The sequence below is a fragment of the Mus caroli genome, unplaced genomic scaffold, assembly GCF_978045245.1.
Source record: "Mus caroli unplaced genomic scaffold, Mus_caroli_1 scaffold_8, whole genome shotgun sequence".
NCBI classification, from domain to species: Eukaryota; Metazoa; Chordata; class Mammalia; order Rodentia; family Muridae; genus Mus; species Mus caroli.
Window position 1 is genome coordinate 29,471,382 of NW_028227263.1, and position 19,137 is coordinate 29,490,518.

General features: G+C 43.5%; 1 protein-coding gene and 1 long non-coding RNA gene across 3 annotated transcripts in view; one reads left to right on the forward strand and one right to left on the reverse strand.

Annotated features, from left to right (window-relative positions):
• Positions 1-11,169, reverse strand: part of LOC147002869 (uncharacterized) — a 59,335-nt gene extending 48,166 nt beyond the window's left edge. Inside the window, exon 1 of the long non-coding RNA XR_015048067.1 lies at positions 10,841-11,169. This is a non-coding gene — a long non-coding RNA (uncharacterized LOC147002869). The remainder of the gene's footprint in view (positions 1-10,840) is intronic.
• Positions 11,170-11,272: 103 nt separating this feature from the next.
• Positions 11,273-19,137, forward strand: part of Pik3c2a (phosphatidylinositol-4-phosphate 3-kinase catalytic subunit type 2 alpha) — a 96,352-nt gene continuing 88,487 nt past the window's right edge. The window contains exons 1-2 of one of the 2 annotated variants that reach the window (XM_085841370.1): positions 11,273-11,405; positions 12,029-12,117. The gene's annotated coding sequence lies outside the window, so the exon portion shown is untranslated. The remainder of the gene's footprint in view (positions 11,406-12,028; positions 12,118-19,137) is intronic. The other variant, XM_085841371.1, reaches the window with a different exon arrangement.

Genomic DNA, 19,137 nt, shown 5'->3' on the forward strand with positions numbered 1-19,137 from the left:
TCTTTGTTCCCTTCCCACCCTGCACTGGGATTATAGACGTGCACTGCTGCACCTGTATTTACATGGAGCCTGGGATCTGAGCTCAGGACATGCTTGCACAGCAAACACTTTACCCACTGAGTCATCTTCCCATCCTTATTTGTTTTTAAGACAAGGTCTCCAGGAGCCTAGACTAGCCTTGAAGTCACTATGAAGCTGAAAATGACCTTAAATTCCTGGTTTTTACCCCAGTTTATACCAGTGCGAGAGGATTATAGGTGGGAGCCACAGATTCCTGGATTATCCTATTATATTTTAATGTACATGTAAAAATATTATTCTGAAAGGGGGTCTTTGGGTCACCTGACAACCCAAAGGATGCATGAAACAGACAGAACAAGGAAAACCTTAATATAGTAGTTGCTTTTTGATTTTTATAAAAAAAACATGGGAGCCAGGCATGGATGCTCATGCCTGTAATCCCAGATTTGGGAGGTTGAGGCAGGAGGAGTTCAAGGCTAGCCTATGCTACACAGTGACTCTAGGATAGTCCAAACTACAGAGTAAGATCCTACCTCAAAGCCCTAAAGTAATGAAGTTTAAAAGGATAGATTGGGAGTTGGGCATGGTGGTGTACACCTTCAATCCCAGCACTCAGGAGGCAGAGTCAGGCAGATCTCTATGAGTTCAAGGCTAGCCTGGTCTTTGTAGTGAGTTCCAGGACACTCAGGGCTACCTACAAACAGAAACCCAATCTCAAAAAAAGGGGAAGGGGAAGGGAGGAGGGAAGGAAGGAAGGACAGAGGGAGGGAGAGATAGAGGGAGGAAGAAAGAAGAAGGAGGAGGAGGAGAAGAGAGAGAGGTTTGGAGGTTCCCTTCTGTGACTGGTTGACCCCACTTATTTTAGGACTGTGACAAAGCATATATTATGTCCATAGCACATCATGGAACAAAGACGCTCCAGGACTCTATTCAATAAGGCAAGACAAAGGGACAAGGGACCCATTATCCCCTCAAGGGACTTGAAGACCTTCCCCTAGCTTTTGCAACAGACTTTTGAGGGACACTGAAGAGCTAAATTTTGGCAGTGGCTTATTGGATTTTATACTTAGGTCCTTACCTCTATATAGTTTTCCTGGATCATTCTCTGAAGTCTCCCCAAGTTTTACAATTGCAGCCTTGGGCCCTATATACCACATTCGTGACACACAGAGTTGATATCCTTTCCTAAACCACATAAAAACACTTGACATTTTCCAACCTCATTTTCTAATTCATGAAGAACCTCAACTCCGTTTTTCTTTTTTACTATTTCGGTTCCAATACAGATGCTTCTCCCACTGGCTCACAAAGCAAGGCTTTGTGACAAGGCCTGGGGATGGGTATCAAACATGAAGAACTTATTTCATTTACTCATTCAAGTTTTAAGGTGTTTTGTTTTGTTTTGTTTTGTTTTGTTTTGTTTTGTTTTGTTTTGTTGAGGATGGTTGCTTTTGCCTGTAATCCCAGCACTCGGGAGGCAGAGACAGGATTGCTGAGACTCTGAGGCCACTCTGGGTCAGAGAGTTAAGCCTCAGGACATCCTTGGCTAGAGAGTGAGACTTTGTTACATAAAATCAACTTGTGTTCTGTGCCAGTTCTAAATACTGAGGAATTAGTGATAAACAAGATGAAGTCCCGGTTGGCATTGAGTTTACTTTCCCATGTAGAAAGAGAAACAACTAAAATAGGAAACTATAAGGAAACAGTCGCTGCTTCCCAGAGCATTAAAGTGCTGTTGCACAGATTAGTGCTCAATGGCTATTTCAGACAGAGTGGTCAGGCCAGTTCTCAGGAAGGAACATTTAGGCAGAGATCTAAAGGATAAAAACCGAAGCCAGCCACCCTCAAGGATCCAGCCTTCCAGGCAAGGGAATTACTAATACGACTGCAGCAGGAATGGAGGCCGATCTGGATGGGAAACTGTGGCCAGAGGTAAACCTGCTGTTTCCATAAGGCTTTGGGAGTAAAGGGAGGGTTATTGTAGGTTGGGGGGGGGGGGGGGAAGCTTCTGGAGAGTTTGTCTTGGTTCTGTTTTTGTCTGAGACTGTGTCATGCTAGGTAGCCCAGGCTGGCCTCAAACTTACAGCAATCCTTCATCCTTGGTGCTGCCGTGCTGAGTTTACTGGGGGGTTTTAAGCAGTGGTGAGATTTGATTTGTGGTTTTGCTTGGTTAGTTCTTTTGTTATCATTGTGTTTGAGACTCCATCTCATGCAGCCCAGCCTGGCTTTGAGCTCACAGCCATCTCAAGCTCACCAAGCTTTCTTTGTGTTCCCTCTTCTGAGTGTGGGATTGCAGGCATGGACCACTACACCCAGCTTTTCTGAATTCTGAGTTGCCAAGCATTCAAATGCAAAACACAGACAGTCACATAAGGGAGTTCAGAGATATTGGGGACTAGTTGTACAGATGTGAGCATCACTGATCCAGGAGTGGTACTTAAAATGATGGGACTTGATGAATTCGCCCAGTTAGAAGAAATAAACAAAGAAAAAAAAAGAGCTCCAATCTAAGACTCTAGAGCCCTATCTACCATCAAAGGTTCCAATCTAAGACTCTAGAGCCCTATCTACCATCAAAGGTTCCAATCTAAGACTCTAGAGCCCTATCTACCATCACAGGTTTGATAAAGAAGGACCTGGTGGATGACACAGGGCTGCAGAGTCTTGACATGGTGGTGAATGCCTAGAACTCCAGTTACCCAAGAGAGTAAAGACAGGATCATGAGTTCAAGGACACCCTGGGAATATAAAGACTGTTCTAACATGTCAAAAAGGAGAGCTTGGCTAACCCATTGGCTGGCTTCTCTAGCACACGTGCCTCCCTTCAGTCTCTAGTTCTAACAAACAAAAGAGAATTGACTAGCCAGTGTATGAGGAATAGGAAGGGTGGGAAAAACAGTCTGTATATACAAGGCTGAACACTCAGAACTCACTAGATGGTGAGGACTATAATAAAACTATTTGAAAGCATTAAGGATGGAGTAATGGGGCTAGAGAGATAGTTCAGCAGGCTGCTCTACCAGAAGTCCTAGGTTTAGTTCCCAGCACTCACATGGTGACTCACAACTATAACTCCAGTTATGGACACTGATGCCCTCTTCTGGCCTGGAAACAGGGCATATAAGTAGTGTAGCCATAAACATGCAAGCAAAACATCCATTCCTTTTCTTTTTTCTTTTTTTTTAACCAGTCTTTTTTTTAAAGATTTATTTATTTTATATGAGTACACTGTTGTTGTCTTCAGCCACACCAGAAGAGGGCATCAAGTCCCTTTACAGATGGTTGTGAGCCACCATGTAGTTGCTGGGAATTGAACTCAGGGCCTTTGGAAGAGCAGTCAGTGCACTTAACCACTGAGCCATCTCTCCAGCCCCCCACCCCCCCTTAAATGAGTGGTCTTTAAGGATTAAAGAAACAGAATCAGAATCAGGTCTTCAGAAAATGGAGAGATTACAATTAACCACAGTAACTGTATCTTCCCATTAAAAATTAGGATCCATCATATGGGTTAAATTCTATTAACACAGTCATGTGAGTAAGTCTACAAACTTCCAAAGCATTAACTAGTTCAGAGGTAGAACACTTGCTTAGCATACACAAGGCTCAGGATTTTTTTTTTTTTTTTTTTTTTGCCATTAATGAAAGATGGGTTTGCCATTTCACTCAGGCTGGCCTGGTGATTACTTAGCACAGGCTGGCCTTGAACTTGTGGCAGTCCTGACTCAGCCTTCTAAGTTAAGGCTCTAGGTTTGACCAGCAGTACCACAAAATCAGAGCGGGAGGAGAAGGAGGAGGAAGAGGAGGAGGAGGAGGAAGGAGAGGAGGAAGAAGAAGAGGAAGAGGAAGAAAAGGAAGAAGAAGAGGAGGAGGAGAAAGACCTCATAAATATTTAAAACTAAAAAAAAAAAAAACCTATTCATTTTATTTTATGTGTGATTGTTTCGCCTGCATGTATGTCTGTCATCAGAAGCCAGAAGATCCCTTACAACTGGAGTTATGGGTAGTTGTGAGCCACTGCATTGGTCCTGGGAATCAAACCTGGGTCCTCTGAAAGAACAAGTACTCTTTTTTTAATAAAAGATTTATTTTATTTGTATGAGTGCACTGTATCTGTCTTCAGACATCCCAGAAGAGGGCATCAGATCCCATCTGTAATAGGATCTGTAATGTAAGCCACCATGTGGTTGCTGGGAATTGAACTCAGGGCCTCTGGAAGTGCAGTCAGTGCTCTTAACCACTGAGCCATCTCTCCAGCCTATTGCAAGTATCCAAATGGAGGAAATTCCAATTGTCTTCCCTCTGTCTGATACACCAGTCTGTATCTTTTCCTGTCCAATTCCACTCAGTGCCCAGGTTACTTCCTCTAGGCTCCTGCTTGCCCCATCCTTGCTCCTGCTGGTTTAGATGTTATTCCTCTATTAAAAGCTAAAACTCAATTTTTCTTTCTTTCTTTCTTTCTTTTTCAATTTTTCTTTACACTTCTTTTGTTATACTATTTTGTGTATGTGTGTATGATGTGTTGATGTGAGTGTGAACAGAATGTACTGAAAGTTGCAACAAAAGAAGAGCCGGCATTCCAGGAGTGTGCCACCATGTCTAGCTTATGGGGTGCTGGGGCCTCACCCACAGGGTTTGTGCATACTAGGTAAGCGCTCTATCAACAGCTCACAGCCCTAGCCTTCAGTCAGTAATTATCTGAACTCAGCTGAATTTAACAGTGGGACTTTATTGGAACCTCCTGGACACAAGTCCTTGAAGGAGTGATAAAGATCCCACTGCAACTTTGTATCACACACTCCATTCCTGTACTGTTTGTGTTTTATCTTCATTTTTGTTGATCATTGAGCTTGGTGTCAAACATGTCCACTGTAATCTAAGTATATCTCATGCCCCAATTACCAAGACCTCACACTTTAAAATTTAAAAAGCTGTGTGTGTGTGTGTGTGTGTGGCACATGTGTGAATCAGAGAACAATTCCGTGAATTCATTTCTCTCCTTCCCTTTACATGAGTTTTGGGGATCAAGCTCAAGAACTTTAGGCATGTACTGCAAGCATCTTTACCTGCTAAGCCATCTCTCAGACTGATAGGTACATCATTTTACCATCATGTCATATTATTCTATTTCATAGAATGATGCAAGCCATTTCCCTATTGATAGATATTTAAGTATTAGTCAGGGTTATCAAGATGAGCAGAACCAATAGAATTCTATGTGTGTATATGTGTTATGTGTGTATAATGTGTATAATTGTATATATGTGGGTATGTGTGTGTTCTATATAACATATATGCACGTTAGAAGGAAGATTTGGGCCAAACACAGAAAAAAATTTTTAAAGGGGAAACAAAAAGGAGAAAATCCATTATAGATACCCCCAACCGGTTTTTCTCTTAGTTGATTCTTTTTTGTTTGTTTGTTTGTTTGTTTGTTTGTTTGTTTGAGACAGGGGTTCTCTGTGTAGCCCTGGCTGTCCTGGACCTCACTCTGTAGACCGAGCTGGCCTCGAACTCAGAAATTCACCAGTCTCTGCCTCCCAAGTGCTGGGATTAAAGGCATGCACCACCACTGCCCAGCTTCTTAATCAATTCTTGACCCAGTCAAGTTGACAAGATTTATCATTACAGGTTATTTTCACTCTTTGCATGCCATACACTTTGAATTGAATTGTTTTCCTTGTAGATTCAAATCCATGGTGCTAACACTTAAAGGTCTTAGAATGTATGCTTATTTGTGAACAGGACCTTTGTAGAGGGAGGTCAGGATAAACTGATGTCTTTAAAAGACATTGGAGATATGGCTCAATGGTTAAGAACACTTGTTGAACCCCAATGACCCATATACAATGCCCTTCTGATTTTCCTACCTGTGTGTTCTCCTTCTGTTGAATATGGGCCATGCTTATCCACTCATAAGGAATACAGTCTAGGAGAAGTGACAGGGTGACACCAAAATACTAGTCCTCGCATAGTCTTGTTCTCTCACACCTTGTTGTTTTTGAGACAGAATGTTGATACCTATTCCTGACTTTTCTAGAACTTGTTTGAGAGTCCAGTGGCCCTAAACTTGTAGTGATCCCAGGGAAGCCAGCGCTATGCATGCCCTTTCACTGCCTCATGAAATATTCTTCCATATGGTCTCTCCCCCTTGCCCATTAAGCCATTAAATGATGAGACTGATAGCTGAAGGACCAACCTGAGCAAGGCTTACATTCCAGATCCAAAGAAAATATGAAAGGCATGTTCCTTTAAGCTGCTTAGTTAGAGTATCAATAAACATGGAGGCCAAAGATAACTAGCAATCTTCCATCTTCCCTATGCATCTCTCTTGGGCCTCCAGAGTTATTTGGAAAGATCTCTATGAATGATCATCCCATGCGACCTAAGTCACTCTCCCCAGCTGGACTGTCTCCTAAAACAGAAACCCTGGTCTAGTCAGCATAGTATTTACTGTGTCTTATGCAAAGTCCAAGGCACAGATATTTGTCCTCATTTCCAAAGTAGGCTACTTGAATTCTCTCCAGCCCCATCTATGGCATTTTCCCGGCACTATATGGAATCTTCAAAAAAGTACAACTATGTCCATTTGAGAGCTTGAAATCCAGTGTCTGACTATGCAGGCTTAGTTGACTGGTAACTCGCTATGTAGACCAGGCTACTTAAAACTCTGAGATCCATCTGCCTTTACTTCCCTAGAATGGCGATTTGAATAAGTATGGTCCCCATAAACTCATGTGTTTAAATGCTTGGCCTATAAGGAGTGACACCATTAGGAGGTGTGGCCTTGTTGGAATAGGTGTGGCCTTGTTAGAGAAAGTATATTACTGTAGGGGAAGGCTTTGAGGACTTAGATGCTCAAGCTATGCTCACTGTGGTACATGGTCTCCTGCTACTGCATACAGATCAGGATGTAGAACTCTCAGCTCTTTCTCTAGCACCATGTCTGCCTGCCCACTGCCATGCTATCCACCATGATGATAATGGACTAAACCTCTAAAACTGTAAGCTAGCTCCAATGAAATGTTTTCCTTTATAAGAGTTGCTGTGGTGATGGTGTCTCGTCACAGCAAAGAGCCCCTAACTAAAACACCCAGTGTTGAGATCAAAGGGATGTACCTCCACACCCAGCTAACTTTTAAAAATTTTCATTTCATTTTAAAAAGTTGTAAATTATATGGTGTTTTATTTCTGCATGAGCCTGTGCTAAATGTGTATGGACACCCAAAGAGGCCAGAGGTATCAGAGCTCTTTGAGTTACAGGCAATTGTGAGCCGTCTGACAGGGTTACTGAGAACTGACCTCAAGTCCTCTAGAAGAGTATTGCACACTCTTATCCATTGAGTCTCCTCTCCAGTCTCCAAATAGTTTGGCGGCGGGGAGGAGGGAGGAGGAGAGGGGAGGAATGTTTGTTTTGCTTTTGAGACAAAGTCTTATATGATCCAGGCTGGCCTTAAACTTTTGAGCCTTCTGCCTCTCCTTCCCAAGTGATGAGATTACAGGTGTATACTATCATTTGTCAAGACCTAAATTTTTTTTTAAAAAAATTTATTTAGTTTATGTATATGAGTACACTGTCGCTGTTTTCAGACACACCAGAAGATGGCATCCAATCCCATTACAGATGGTTGTGAGCCACCATGTGGTTGCTGGGAATTGAACTCAGTGTTCTTAACCGCTAAGCCATCTCTGCAGCCCCAAGACCTAAGTTTTTAACACTGTCTCTAAGCCCCAGCATGAGATGTTTGTTTTTACTCATTACGGAAACAAGAGTCACTTCCCTCTTATTCCCACTGTAACAATGACATTGGCCTTTCAGTTCCTCTGCTGAGCTTTGCTCCTCCTCTTTGCACACAGTTCCCTCTGTGTAGGCTTCCCTTTGTCCCTCCATTTCTTCCTCTTCCCTCCCACCTTTTGAGAAGGGTTTTAAGCTGGAGAAAGGACCCAGCTGTTAAAGCTACACTCGCCACCAAAACTATGAGCTCATGTATCATGTAACCCAGGTTGGCCTTGACAAGTAGCCAAGGCTGGCATGGCACTTCTAATTCTCCTGACTCTGTCTTCTAAGGGCTAGGACTACAGATGTGTGCCAGCATGTCCAACCTCCTTAATTTCTACTCAGCTCAATGACACTTCCTAGAGAAGGCCTTCCTGCTTTTCACTCTAAATCAAAGAACACTGTAATTTTCCTTCACTGCTTATCGCAATTGAGAGTAAATGATCATTTCATTGGGTACTTAGTGCTTGTCTCCCATGTGCTCCAAGCTCAGAGGACAGAGATAGCCTTGTTGCCCAGCGTATCCTCGGCATAGAGCTGTGGTCGAGACACTCGACAGAAGGTCAGGGTTCAGCATATCCTCCCTATGCTCCCTCAACACCCAGTCCCCTCTTTGGATTAAGGCAAGCATTGATTCCTTTCACGAACTTCTATGGTTTACAAATTCACTATTCTGAGTGTCACTTATCCGTGTCAATGTTATTTGCCATAGTTGATGATTTCTAAAGAGTCTAGAGTCAGGATTGGAACCCGGAGTCTTATACATCGGAGGCAAGTGATATGCCACTGGGGTACATCTATTTTTGGAAACAAGAGTCTCACTGTGTGGCCTAGTTATTCAACTCTGTCCTCTACTCCCAAGTACCGGGATTATAGGTGTGGGTCACTGTGCTACTCAGAGACTCCATATACATGCAAAGGATTTATTTGGTCAAGTTGGTGATCTACTTGCCTTTGCTGGGTGCTGGACTTCCAGGGGTGCACAACCATGCCTAGCTATTGATGGCCTGTTAAAATTTAAGGGCAGTGAGAGGGTTAAAAAGGTTGGGCTATGTGGTAAGATCTGGGTTTGGACTGGTTTTTTTTGTTTGTTTGTTTGTTTGTTTGTTTTTGAGACAGGGTTTCTCTGTATAGCTCTGGCTGTCCTGGAACTCACTTTGTAGACCAGGCTGGCCTCAAACTCAGAAATCTGCCTGCCTCTGCCTCCAGAGTGCTGGGATTAAAGGCATGCACCACCCTGGACTCTTATTTAATAGCTGGGTGGCTTTTGGCAAATTGCTTTTCTCTCTGGTCCTCAAAGTGCTCAAGTATAAGTCAAGGACATAATGGCCCCTTTTCATTCAGGTTGTGGGTGGGATTCAGTAAGGCAATCCAAAGAACTGGGTCTGGTTTCAGAAAATGCTCAATAAATGTCAGCCATTCTTTTTATATATGGTAAAAGAGAAAGGGTCCCTATTTCGTACTTGGTACTGGAAGAAGTTGGGGGGTATTGGCTATGCCATGAAGTTCTCTGTGGGAAGTTAAGGTTGGAGCAGTTTAAAATGTAATGCAACCCCTTAATTCTTTTTTTCTTTTTACTATCAAGTCTTAAAATTGAAGCCAGTAGGAGAGAGTAGCTGTTAGCTAGTGTCTAATCGGTCTCAAAGGACAGCAGCAAGGTCTGCACTTTCTTTACAAGCCTGTTCGCATTGTTTAACAACCATCAGCAGGCACCACTGCCAGACAGAGGAGGGGGCTGAGAGAGGGCCCCTAGCCCAGCTTCTTGACACCCAGCAATTTGCAATTGGAAGCTACCTAAGTCTTTAGCTTCTCAGTCTACTGCACTTCCTAGGTGACCAGAGCCTACCTGTGGGGCCATACAAAAGCCAAAATAAATGAGAAAGTCAGAATTTCAACAAGGATTTGTTTGAGTCAAACCAGGGAGGGCATAAGCTACCAGGAACCAAAAGAAGATAGTTCCCTTTCTCTCTCAGAGAGATGAGAGAGAGAGAGATAGAGAGATAGAGATAGAGAGAGAGAACCAAGTTATCTTCCCATAAGACTCAGTGTTTTCTTTTCTTTCCTAAAGGCACACTCTGTTCTCCAGCAGAAGGTAGGAAGCCAGTCCTGAGAGAATTCCTTTTCCTCACCCTTTTAAATCTTGAGGAAGAGCTGCCAAGTGTATAAATTCCTCCTTTGATGAGAAGATAAAGCAGAACAATGCTGTAGAGCTGAGCAGATTCCTAAGGGACATTCCTCTGGGGTGTGTAAGCTGGCGTGGAGGTGGGGCTGGTGGACAGCTAGGGGCGGGGGGGGGGGGGGTACAGCCAGAAGTTGCTCCTAGACTTCTCCCTAGGATTGCCTTTCCTTTTTGCTTTCAGCTAGTGCTGGAGACTGAACCTACTTAGGTGCACTGCCACTGAGCTAGGTTGTTTGTTTGTTTGTTTGTTTGTTTTTGGAGACAGGTCCTGAACTGCTGAGCTTTAGAGTAATCTTCTGTCTTAGCTTCTGCTTGGACTACAGGAAGATGCCACATTCTCATATTCCCTTCCCTCCCCTCCTTCCCTGTCCCCTTCTCCCGCTTCCCCCTCAAGCAGAACTTCATCCAGTCTCTAGAAGTGCAAGCGTGTTTATTTAAACGAAAAGGATCAGAGGTCTCTCCTCTCTTACTAAAGGAAAGGGGGAAATGCTGGGAATACACTTCGAAATCCCAACCCAGGCAGACTCTGCCAGTTTACGTTGCCATTCCTCTCCTCCGACAGTTACCGACAGTCGTCTTTTGCAATCTGTAAAACGGGAATAATTCTCCCATCTGCTTCACAGTTTTGAATCAGACAACAGAGTGCTAAACTCTTTACAAGCCCAATTGCAGTCCGCGCTCACGAGGAAGGTATGATTACTATGGGGCCTGGGTGTGATGTCTGGCCGAGCGCTGTTATTACCGGGCTAACCTTGCCCACCTGGCCGCGGCGGGGCTGTCAGCAAACACCAAGGCGAGAACGCCGCACGCACGCATCCACCCTTTCCAGGGCCCACACGACGAGCTAATTGCAAAGTTCGAAGCACCTGAACGTCCGCGAGAGCTCGCCGACCGCTGGAGGGAATGAAAGATTTCGTCTCGACTGTTCTTTTTCTGTCTTCCAAACCAAGCTAATCTCTGGGCGGCCTGGAGCCAAAACCTCAAACCAGGCAACCGCAAGCCAGAGATCAGCGGCGCGCGGTGCTGGGACAGGGCCCGGGAACAAAGGGCGCTTCGGAGCTCGAGGCCGGCCAGGAGGAGTCCCGGGGTAGCCTCCCCGAGAGGCCCCTGGCCGGCCGCGCCTAAGACACCCATTCCCCGGGGCAACCCCTCCAGCCCGCAACCTCCCCGCTGCTGCCTTCCAAGCCCCGCCTGCGCCCCGCCCGCCTTCTCAGGTAGGCCATCCGCGTCGGCCAATCGCAAGGCGCTCAAGCACGGGGGCGGTGCTTGTACCATCGGAAGTGACGTGCAGTGCTCGGCTGGCCGCGGAGTCAGTCGAAGCTCTCCTCAGCGGCCGGCTGAGCCAGCTGAGGCGGGAGAAAAACATGGCTCGGACCTTGGAGGGCGCGAAGGGTCGGGTTGCGGTGAAGACCAAGACTCCCGCAGCGTGAGGTGAGGGGCGGCCGGTGCGTGCGGAGCGGGGCCTGGCTCTGCGCGGCCGCCGAGGGACTCAGAGGGGAGGGACCCGGCCGCCGTGCCCCTTGGTCACTCCATCCTCTCTGACTCCTTCCTCGGGGCCCCGTCCCCCACCCGACGGTCGCCAGCGCCCCGCGCCAGGCCCCTTTGTCGCGGGCCGCCGGACGCTGCTGTCCCTGGGGGGGGGGAGGGGAAGCCACCCCACGGTCCCCCGGGACAGCGAGGGAGCCGCGGTGGCGGTCCCAGGCTCCTGTCCCGACTGTTCTGGAGAGTGGCTGTTGAACTTCTGCTATGGCCTTTTCCTTCTCCTCTCCCAGCTCGGTTTTTAGAGCCTCGGGTGGTTCTTTTTCTTCTCCTGAGACCCTTCACCTCGTTACCTTAAAACAAAAATCCAGAATCTGCTTGCTTTGGGAACGCAGTTGATATTTGTGTATATTTAGTGCATCATCTTTCTGCTAGGGTATTAAAATAAGAATATTTAACTCTTCCTGAGTGACTGAGGAACAAGAAATAATTGAAGAGGAGGGGAGTGTATACGGTAGTTCTTTCCCCGTGTTGTCCTGATAGAAGAAGTCCTAATTATTATATTTTTATTTTAGCCAGTGGGTGTTTGAATTCAGTGACACGAAGGAAGCATCCCTGTTTGAACAAGATTACTTATTAAAGAAGTATCCCTAAATCTTTCCAGGTAGGTGTCAGGAAGCATACAGCCTTGGGGGGAAAAAAATCACTGAATGTGGAACATCTCAAGCCACAAGGACAGAAAATAAAAGGCTATTCTTAGGGAGTTGGTGAAGTAGTGTTGGGGAAGAGAGGCTGCGCAGAGGTCCTGGAACACTGGTTCCAGGGAAGACTTTGTACTCTTGCCTCCCTGATGGTTCATTCTCCACGAGAAACTGTTAAGTAGCTCTGCTGTAATCGGAGTTGGTTATTCAAGGTTACAGACCACGCTGAAGTGCCTTGGTTGAAATTTTCAAGTTCTTGAAACTGCCTGCAAGTTTGGCATTCGGTGTTTTGAATACTGAAAAGCATTGTAACGGATATAGAGATATTTGTTAACTCAAGCTTAGTTTCCAAGTGATTTTTAACATAGATACATAATAAATACAGCACTTCCACAGAGTCCCATGGGTGCTGGCGGAATTCATTTTGAAAGCAGTTTGTCTTGTAAAAACCTCCGTTGTCTTGAGCATGGTGGTGCACCCTATAATTGCAATGCTTGTCTGCACTGCAGAGCACTGGTAGGAGAGTCACATTTAAGGTCCGCCTAGGCTACCTAGTGAGACACTGTCTCTAAAAATGATAATATAAAGGAAGCAAAGCTGGGTTAGGATTGGTGTACATGTTGCTTGCAGTCTAACTTGCAAACATTATACTTTAGTGGTCTCAATCTTTTTTCATTTTTATAGAGCTCAAAGGTTGACTTGTTTGCTTTCAGGATTTTAGAAACAACTTTCTGTAATTAGCTGTGTAAGTGTATAATTCTTTGTTGCATCTATTTAGAGCTCCAAATTTTTCCATTCAGTTTTATGTTGCTGTGTACATTTCTGTGCCCAAGAGTAAATCTGGCATATTGTTTGGAATGTAATAAGTTCGGCACATTCAGTGCATTTCTACCTAAAGACAGGCTGTTTCTAAGAGCTCAGAGTTTGCCTCACAGCATCACATCAACCCTTCAGATCAGGAGAGGTGCAAAGCACTTTCTTAAATGCTTTAACCACATTACCTGTAGAGATGAGCCCGAGCTACAGAAGACTGTCGCCAAAAACAAAAATCAAAACAGCAAAAGTTCTGTGAGCTGGGGTATAGCTAAGGAAACTTGTCTAACCACAGGCCCTGGTTTGATTCTCAGCACTTTCAGAATGAAGTTACCTTGCTTTATTTAATAAGACAACTTAATCTGTTTTACTAATTGATCATATTTCCAAGACAGGCAAATACTGAAGATATTTTAGTGTGCTGAATTTACAGAATTTGATGATTTGTTTAATCTGGACACACACACCCTACCCTCCCAGTACTAGGGATTAAACCTAGGGCCTAAGCAAGCATTCTACCACTGAGCCATATCCCCTTTAGTTTGGTGGTTTCATTTGACAGTTGTAAACTGTGGAGGGAGGAGGAAAAGAGAGAAAGAAAGCAAAGTAGAAATTGTTCAATCCACCTAGGAAGACAGGTTAGCCAGTTGGTTATAAAGACAGTGGTGAATTCAAAGTTCCAAAGAAGGATGTGATCTCCTGGGTTGGGAGGTAAAGAAATGAGCAGGTCTGATGAGAAAGATCATGCCCAAAATGAGGCTTACAGAATGAGTTCTTTCTATTAACAAGGGCAACATGGGTAAAGGTGATCAGATCCTAAGCTTTCTTGCAAGTGGTAAGGTAATTGAGAAAAGTGCCTAAAAGCTCTGGTATTTATTCAATAGTATTTATATACAATATTCTTTTAGCAGGAATCATGGTCACACTTGGAAATTCTGCTCTCAATAGGTGTCTTCCACATTGTTCATAGGACTATGGTTGAAGCTAAAAGAAACCTCTTGATTTTCCTTGCTTATGTGGGAGTCACAATTTTGTTTGTTTCCTTGTTTGCTTTTGTTGTTGTTATTTTGAGACAGGGTCCCTCTGCATATCTCTGGTTATCCTGGAACTCACTACATATATTAGGCTGTCCTGGACCTGTCTCTGTCTCCAAGTGCTGAGATTAAAGGCCTGCACCAGCACATCTGGCCATGAAGTCACAGTTTTTATATCTTTATTTTGTGCATTTGTGTATACCTTTTATCTTTTTTGCAATGTTTCTTTATTTAAATTTTTAATTTCACATATATATTTATTATATATTATATAATGTTATATATAATATATATATATGTGTATATATACTATGATATTTCCATCTCCACCCCTGTTAATCCTCTGTTATTTCTATCCTTCCCAGTGAACCTCTTCTTCCTCCCAACAACTTCCATGTCTTCCTTTTTCCCTTTTGTGAAAATTTTAATTAAGGTTGTCTGCATGAGTGTGGATGGGTGGTTATTTACTTAAGTAGAGACGGCTAGCTAGGGGTTGCACCACTGAGGAATATGACTTCCCACCCCTGGCAACCATTCTTATAGCTCCTTGAGAGTGGGGCAAGTTTATGAGTCCCTTCCAAATCCATGATAGAATGTTAATGGGCCCAGTCTTATGCAGGTCTTGTGCCATGCTTCTGTGAGTAATGGATACAGCAGCCGTGTCACGCCCTGAAGACTGTTTTACAGTATTCCCTCCCATATTCTGGCTCTTAAATTCTTTCAGCCTTTCTTCCTCGTATTACCTGAACTTTGGAGTGGTGGTACTGATGTCTTGTTTAATTCTGAACCCTCAGCAGTCAGTTGTTTTCAGCACATTAACTAGTCATATAGCTCTTCATAATTTACATCCACTGTAAACAGAAGCTTTCTTGACCTACACTGAGAATAGCACTACAGCATAAAGATCTAGAAGTTAGTTCAGTACTCTGTCCACTTAGCAAAACAACAGTAATAGGTTCCTCTCCTTGGGCTTGTGACCTCTCTTTCCATTTACAGTACAAGTACAAGCATGAATTCCAATAGAGTGGGCCTCAAATCCAATTAGAAGCAGTTGGTTGTCCCCATAACAGCTGTGCTGGCTAATTTGCCTCAACAAAGCAGGCTGAGCAAGCTATGGGGAACAAGCCAGTCAGTAATCAGCACCCTCAATGGCTTCTGCATCTGCTCCTGCCTCCAGGTTCCTACCTGTTTGAGTTCTTGTCCTGCCTTCCTTCAGTGGTGAACAGTGATTTGGAAGCATAAGCCAAATAAGCCCCCTAACCCCCATCTGCTTTTTTGTTCATGGTGTTTCATCGCAGCAATAGTAACCCTAACTAAGACAACAGCCATGCCACTATTGCACCAGTGGGCACATCTTGGCCAGAAGATTGGTTTATAGCTCACAGGATTCATAGCAGATAAGGGTGTTGATGAGATTTCTCTTCTAGTAACCTGCACAATGCCTTTTGACATCATAAAAAATAGGCAGCAAGGCAGAAGTTTCCAGCTCAGTTCTAGCTTGATGTTTGCATGTCTTGCAACCAGAAGTGTTTTCTGTCTTTAGCAATAGTGACTTATTACTTAGGTTTGCAACCAAGAGCAATAGCAATAGCCTGTATTAGGGGGGAGCAGGAAGGGGAGCTTTGGGTACTTTCTTATCCCACAAACCTATTAAGGGGTATATTACACCATCCCTGGCACTAGGATTTTTGTTTGAAATTGGTGGGACATTATTCACTTGGGATCTTACTATGTAGCCCTGGTCTGGAATTTGCCACATTGAGAAGCCTCAAACTCGAGAGATCTGCCTTCTACCTCCTGACTGCTGGAGTTAAAGGCAAGTGCCACCGTGCTTAGCCTATGTTTTCTTTCTGATGTGATAGATTAAAAAAGAACAAGATATACACAGTTAAAAGGGATATAAATACAACTGTGAACTACCTGATTTCCTTTTTGCTTTTCTAGGTAGGGTCTCATGAAGCCTGTGCTGGCCTCAGATTGTAGCAAAGGAGGACCTGGAAGTCTAGCTCTTCCTGTCTTCTATCTACCAAGGGTTAGGATGGCAGGTACCAGCAGAATTGATCTTGCATTTCTTTTTTATCTATTTGGATACAAAATAAATGGAATTTTAAAACACTTTTTAAATAGATTTGAAAGCAGTTTTTGTTGGCTTAGCTGTAGATCTTTGGATTTTGAGAATATATTAAAATACTATTTAATTGTGCTTTCTGAAAGTCATACTGTGAGATGGAGTAATATACTTTAGCTCAGATTGGCCCAGATCACTATATAGGCCCAAGTGGCCTTGAATTCATGGTAGTCCTTATGTCCCAGCCCTTCAAGTACTGCTTTATGGACGTGAAGCACTATACCTGGCTTTATTATTGAGATCCAGTCTTCCTATGTAATTCAGGTTGCCAAGGAACTAACTTGCTGGCCTGCCTCAGCCTCCTAAGTACCTGGGATTATAGGCATGCACCACCATACCTAGCTTAACAGTTACACTATAGGGAAAAAAAAAATTTGTTTCACTTAATTTGGTATACATTGAAATTTGTTAGAAACAGACACTAGAAGTAGCTAACTTAGACCCCGTGATTCTCAATCTGTGGGGTGCAACTCTTTTGAGGGTTGAATGACCCTCTTTCACAAGGGCCACCAAGACATCAGAAAACACAGATATTTACATTGCTATTCATAATAGCAACAAGATTACATTATAAAATAGCAACAAAAAATTTTATGGTTGGGGGGTCATTACTACATGAGGAACAGCATTAGGGCTGCAGTATTAGGAAGGTTGAGAATCACAAACTTAGACCAACAACATAAGAGCCTGATATTTGCATTGATTGTTGATTATAGTTTAAGTAATGGCTTTAGTCATCAAGATTAAATAAATAGTGAAGATTCTTGTTTTCTTGGAGAAGAAAACTGAAGTGTAATTATATTCGGACTTATTTAGCATAGTGTCTAGAAAGGCACTGTTTGCACCCAGGTCCTGCAATACTGCTCCAGTGTTCTTTTCATTGTGTTTCCTAAATTGCTGTTTGAATGTTTACATAAATAACGTGTAGCACAGTTGTGGAGTATTTTTCAAAGAATGAGCAAGTTTATAGTCCAACCTGGAAAGACCAATTATAATCCATATGACAACATTTTTCTGAGATAGGGCCACAGCATACAAACTGGCCTTGAATTTGCTATGTGGCCTTGAACTCTTAATCTTCCTGCTTCTACTTCCCAAGTACTGGCATTACAGGTGTGCACAGCTGATTTCCTGCCTGCCTGCCTGCCTGCCTGCCTGCCTGCCTGCCTGCCTGCCTCCCTCCCTCCCTCCCTCCCCTATCAAGACAGGGTCTCAAAAGTATAGCCTATGCTGGGCTTGAACTTAGATTAATCCTATTGTCTCAGCTTCATGAGTGTTAGAGTTACATTGTAGGCCACTTACATGTATCTAAGAAATCATCATTAAAGTCCCGCTGTGTAATGAGAAAACAAGGCAAAATCACAATCTTCTTTCCAGATGAGAGGAAATGAATGAGAGGAGACACCCAAGTGGAGATCAGGGTTGGTAATGCCTTCTGTTGAGAAGGGAATGGCACAAGAGTGATTTTTGTTTCAAAAAAAGCAGTCTACTTAGAAGTCAGGAAAATACTTTTCAAATGTTCTATTTTCAGTTTGGGAGAGTAAGTAAACATGTATGCTCTTCCTACAAGATAAGCTCTGATGGAGACCTAACTATTCTTAGAAACGAAACCACAATGCTGTGAGTAACCATAACTGCATTGGTTTATTTATTAAGTCACTTTATATATCTTCATAGTAGAATTTATAACTTCTTAAAAATCACTTCATAGTTTACTGTATAAATCAGTTTTAGACTACAGTGCTAAGAGGGAAAAGGGTAGGTTTTAGCTCCAGGGAATATGCAGTGTTCTCCTCTCCTCTCCTTTCCTCTCCTCTCCTCTTCTTTTTGGAGGGAGTGGGAGACAGATTTTCACTGGCAACCTAGAGTAGACTTGAACACCCTCCAATCCTTCTGCCTTAGTCTCGGCATGCTGAAATTACATGTGTGTATCCCATATCTGACTTGGAATGGCCCTCTTTTGTCAGAATAGACCTCCTCCCTTCCTCCCTTTGCATGTTAGATGAGTATTCTGTCATGGAGTTTTCAGACTAGATTTTGTGCGTGCTGAGCTAAAATGCTTGGTATGACAGTGCTTGCTTTTTTTTTTTAAGTTGCGAGCTCTCTCTGTAGCTTAGGTTGGCCTTAAATTTATGGCATCCCTGCTTCCAGCTTTGTAAGTGCAAGGATTACAGAGTGTGAACCACTACATATGCCCCACTAACTGCAGTTGCTCTTTTTGCCCCACTCATAGTTTCTGAAGTATGTTTTACATATAAAAATCCATAAATCTATTTATCTAGACATCTGGGCATCCAAACTGAACACTTCTTTTGATTATGGAAAATAGCAGTCACAGAACTGGCACAACAGCAGTTAGGACAGAGAATGTGGGACTGGGGATGTGGCTCCATTGCTAGAGTGATTGCCTATAATTTATGGAGTTCTGTGATCAAGCTTGATGGCTTACACCTGAGGTCATAGTGCTGAACAGATGAGAGGCAAGAAGATCAGGAGTTTATGGTTATCCTTTGCTGCTTAGTGTAGTGAGTCTGGGGCAACCTGAGCTATACAAGGATGCTGTCAGCAAAGAGAGGAGGGAGGGAGGAAGAAACAGACAATATTTTCATCTCTTCAAAAAGATTGTTTTGGGTTTTTTGTTTTTGTTTTTTTGTTGTGTTACAGTCTAGTTTTGTAGATGAAACTGGCTTTGAACTCTTGATCCTCCTGCCTTAGCCTCCTGAGAGCTAGGATTAAAAGCATGTGACTCTGGACTCCAGTGGGCACATGATACTGGGGCTTCAACCCAGGGTCTGGGGTCTATTAGATAAGAACTATACCCTCAGTTCTCTGTCTCTCTGTCTCTCTACCTCTCACCTCTCACACATACACACACAGAGACAAACATTTGCCCATTTACAATTTAGTGGCATCAGTTATTATGTTGTCTATTCCACTGTCTATTTCAAAAAACTTACCTACTGCAAAATGAGACTGCCCATAGAGTAATAACTATCCATGCTCCTACC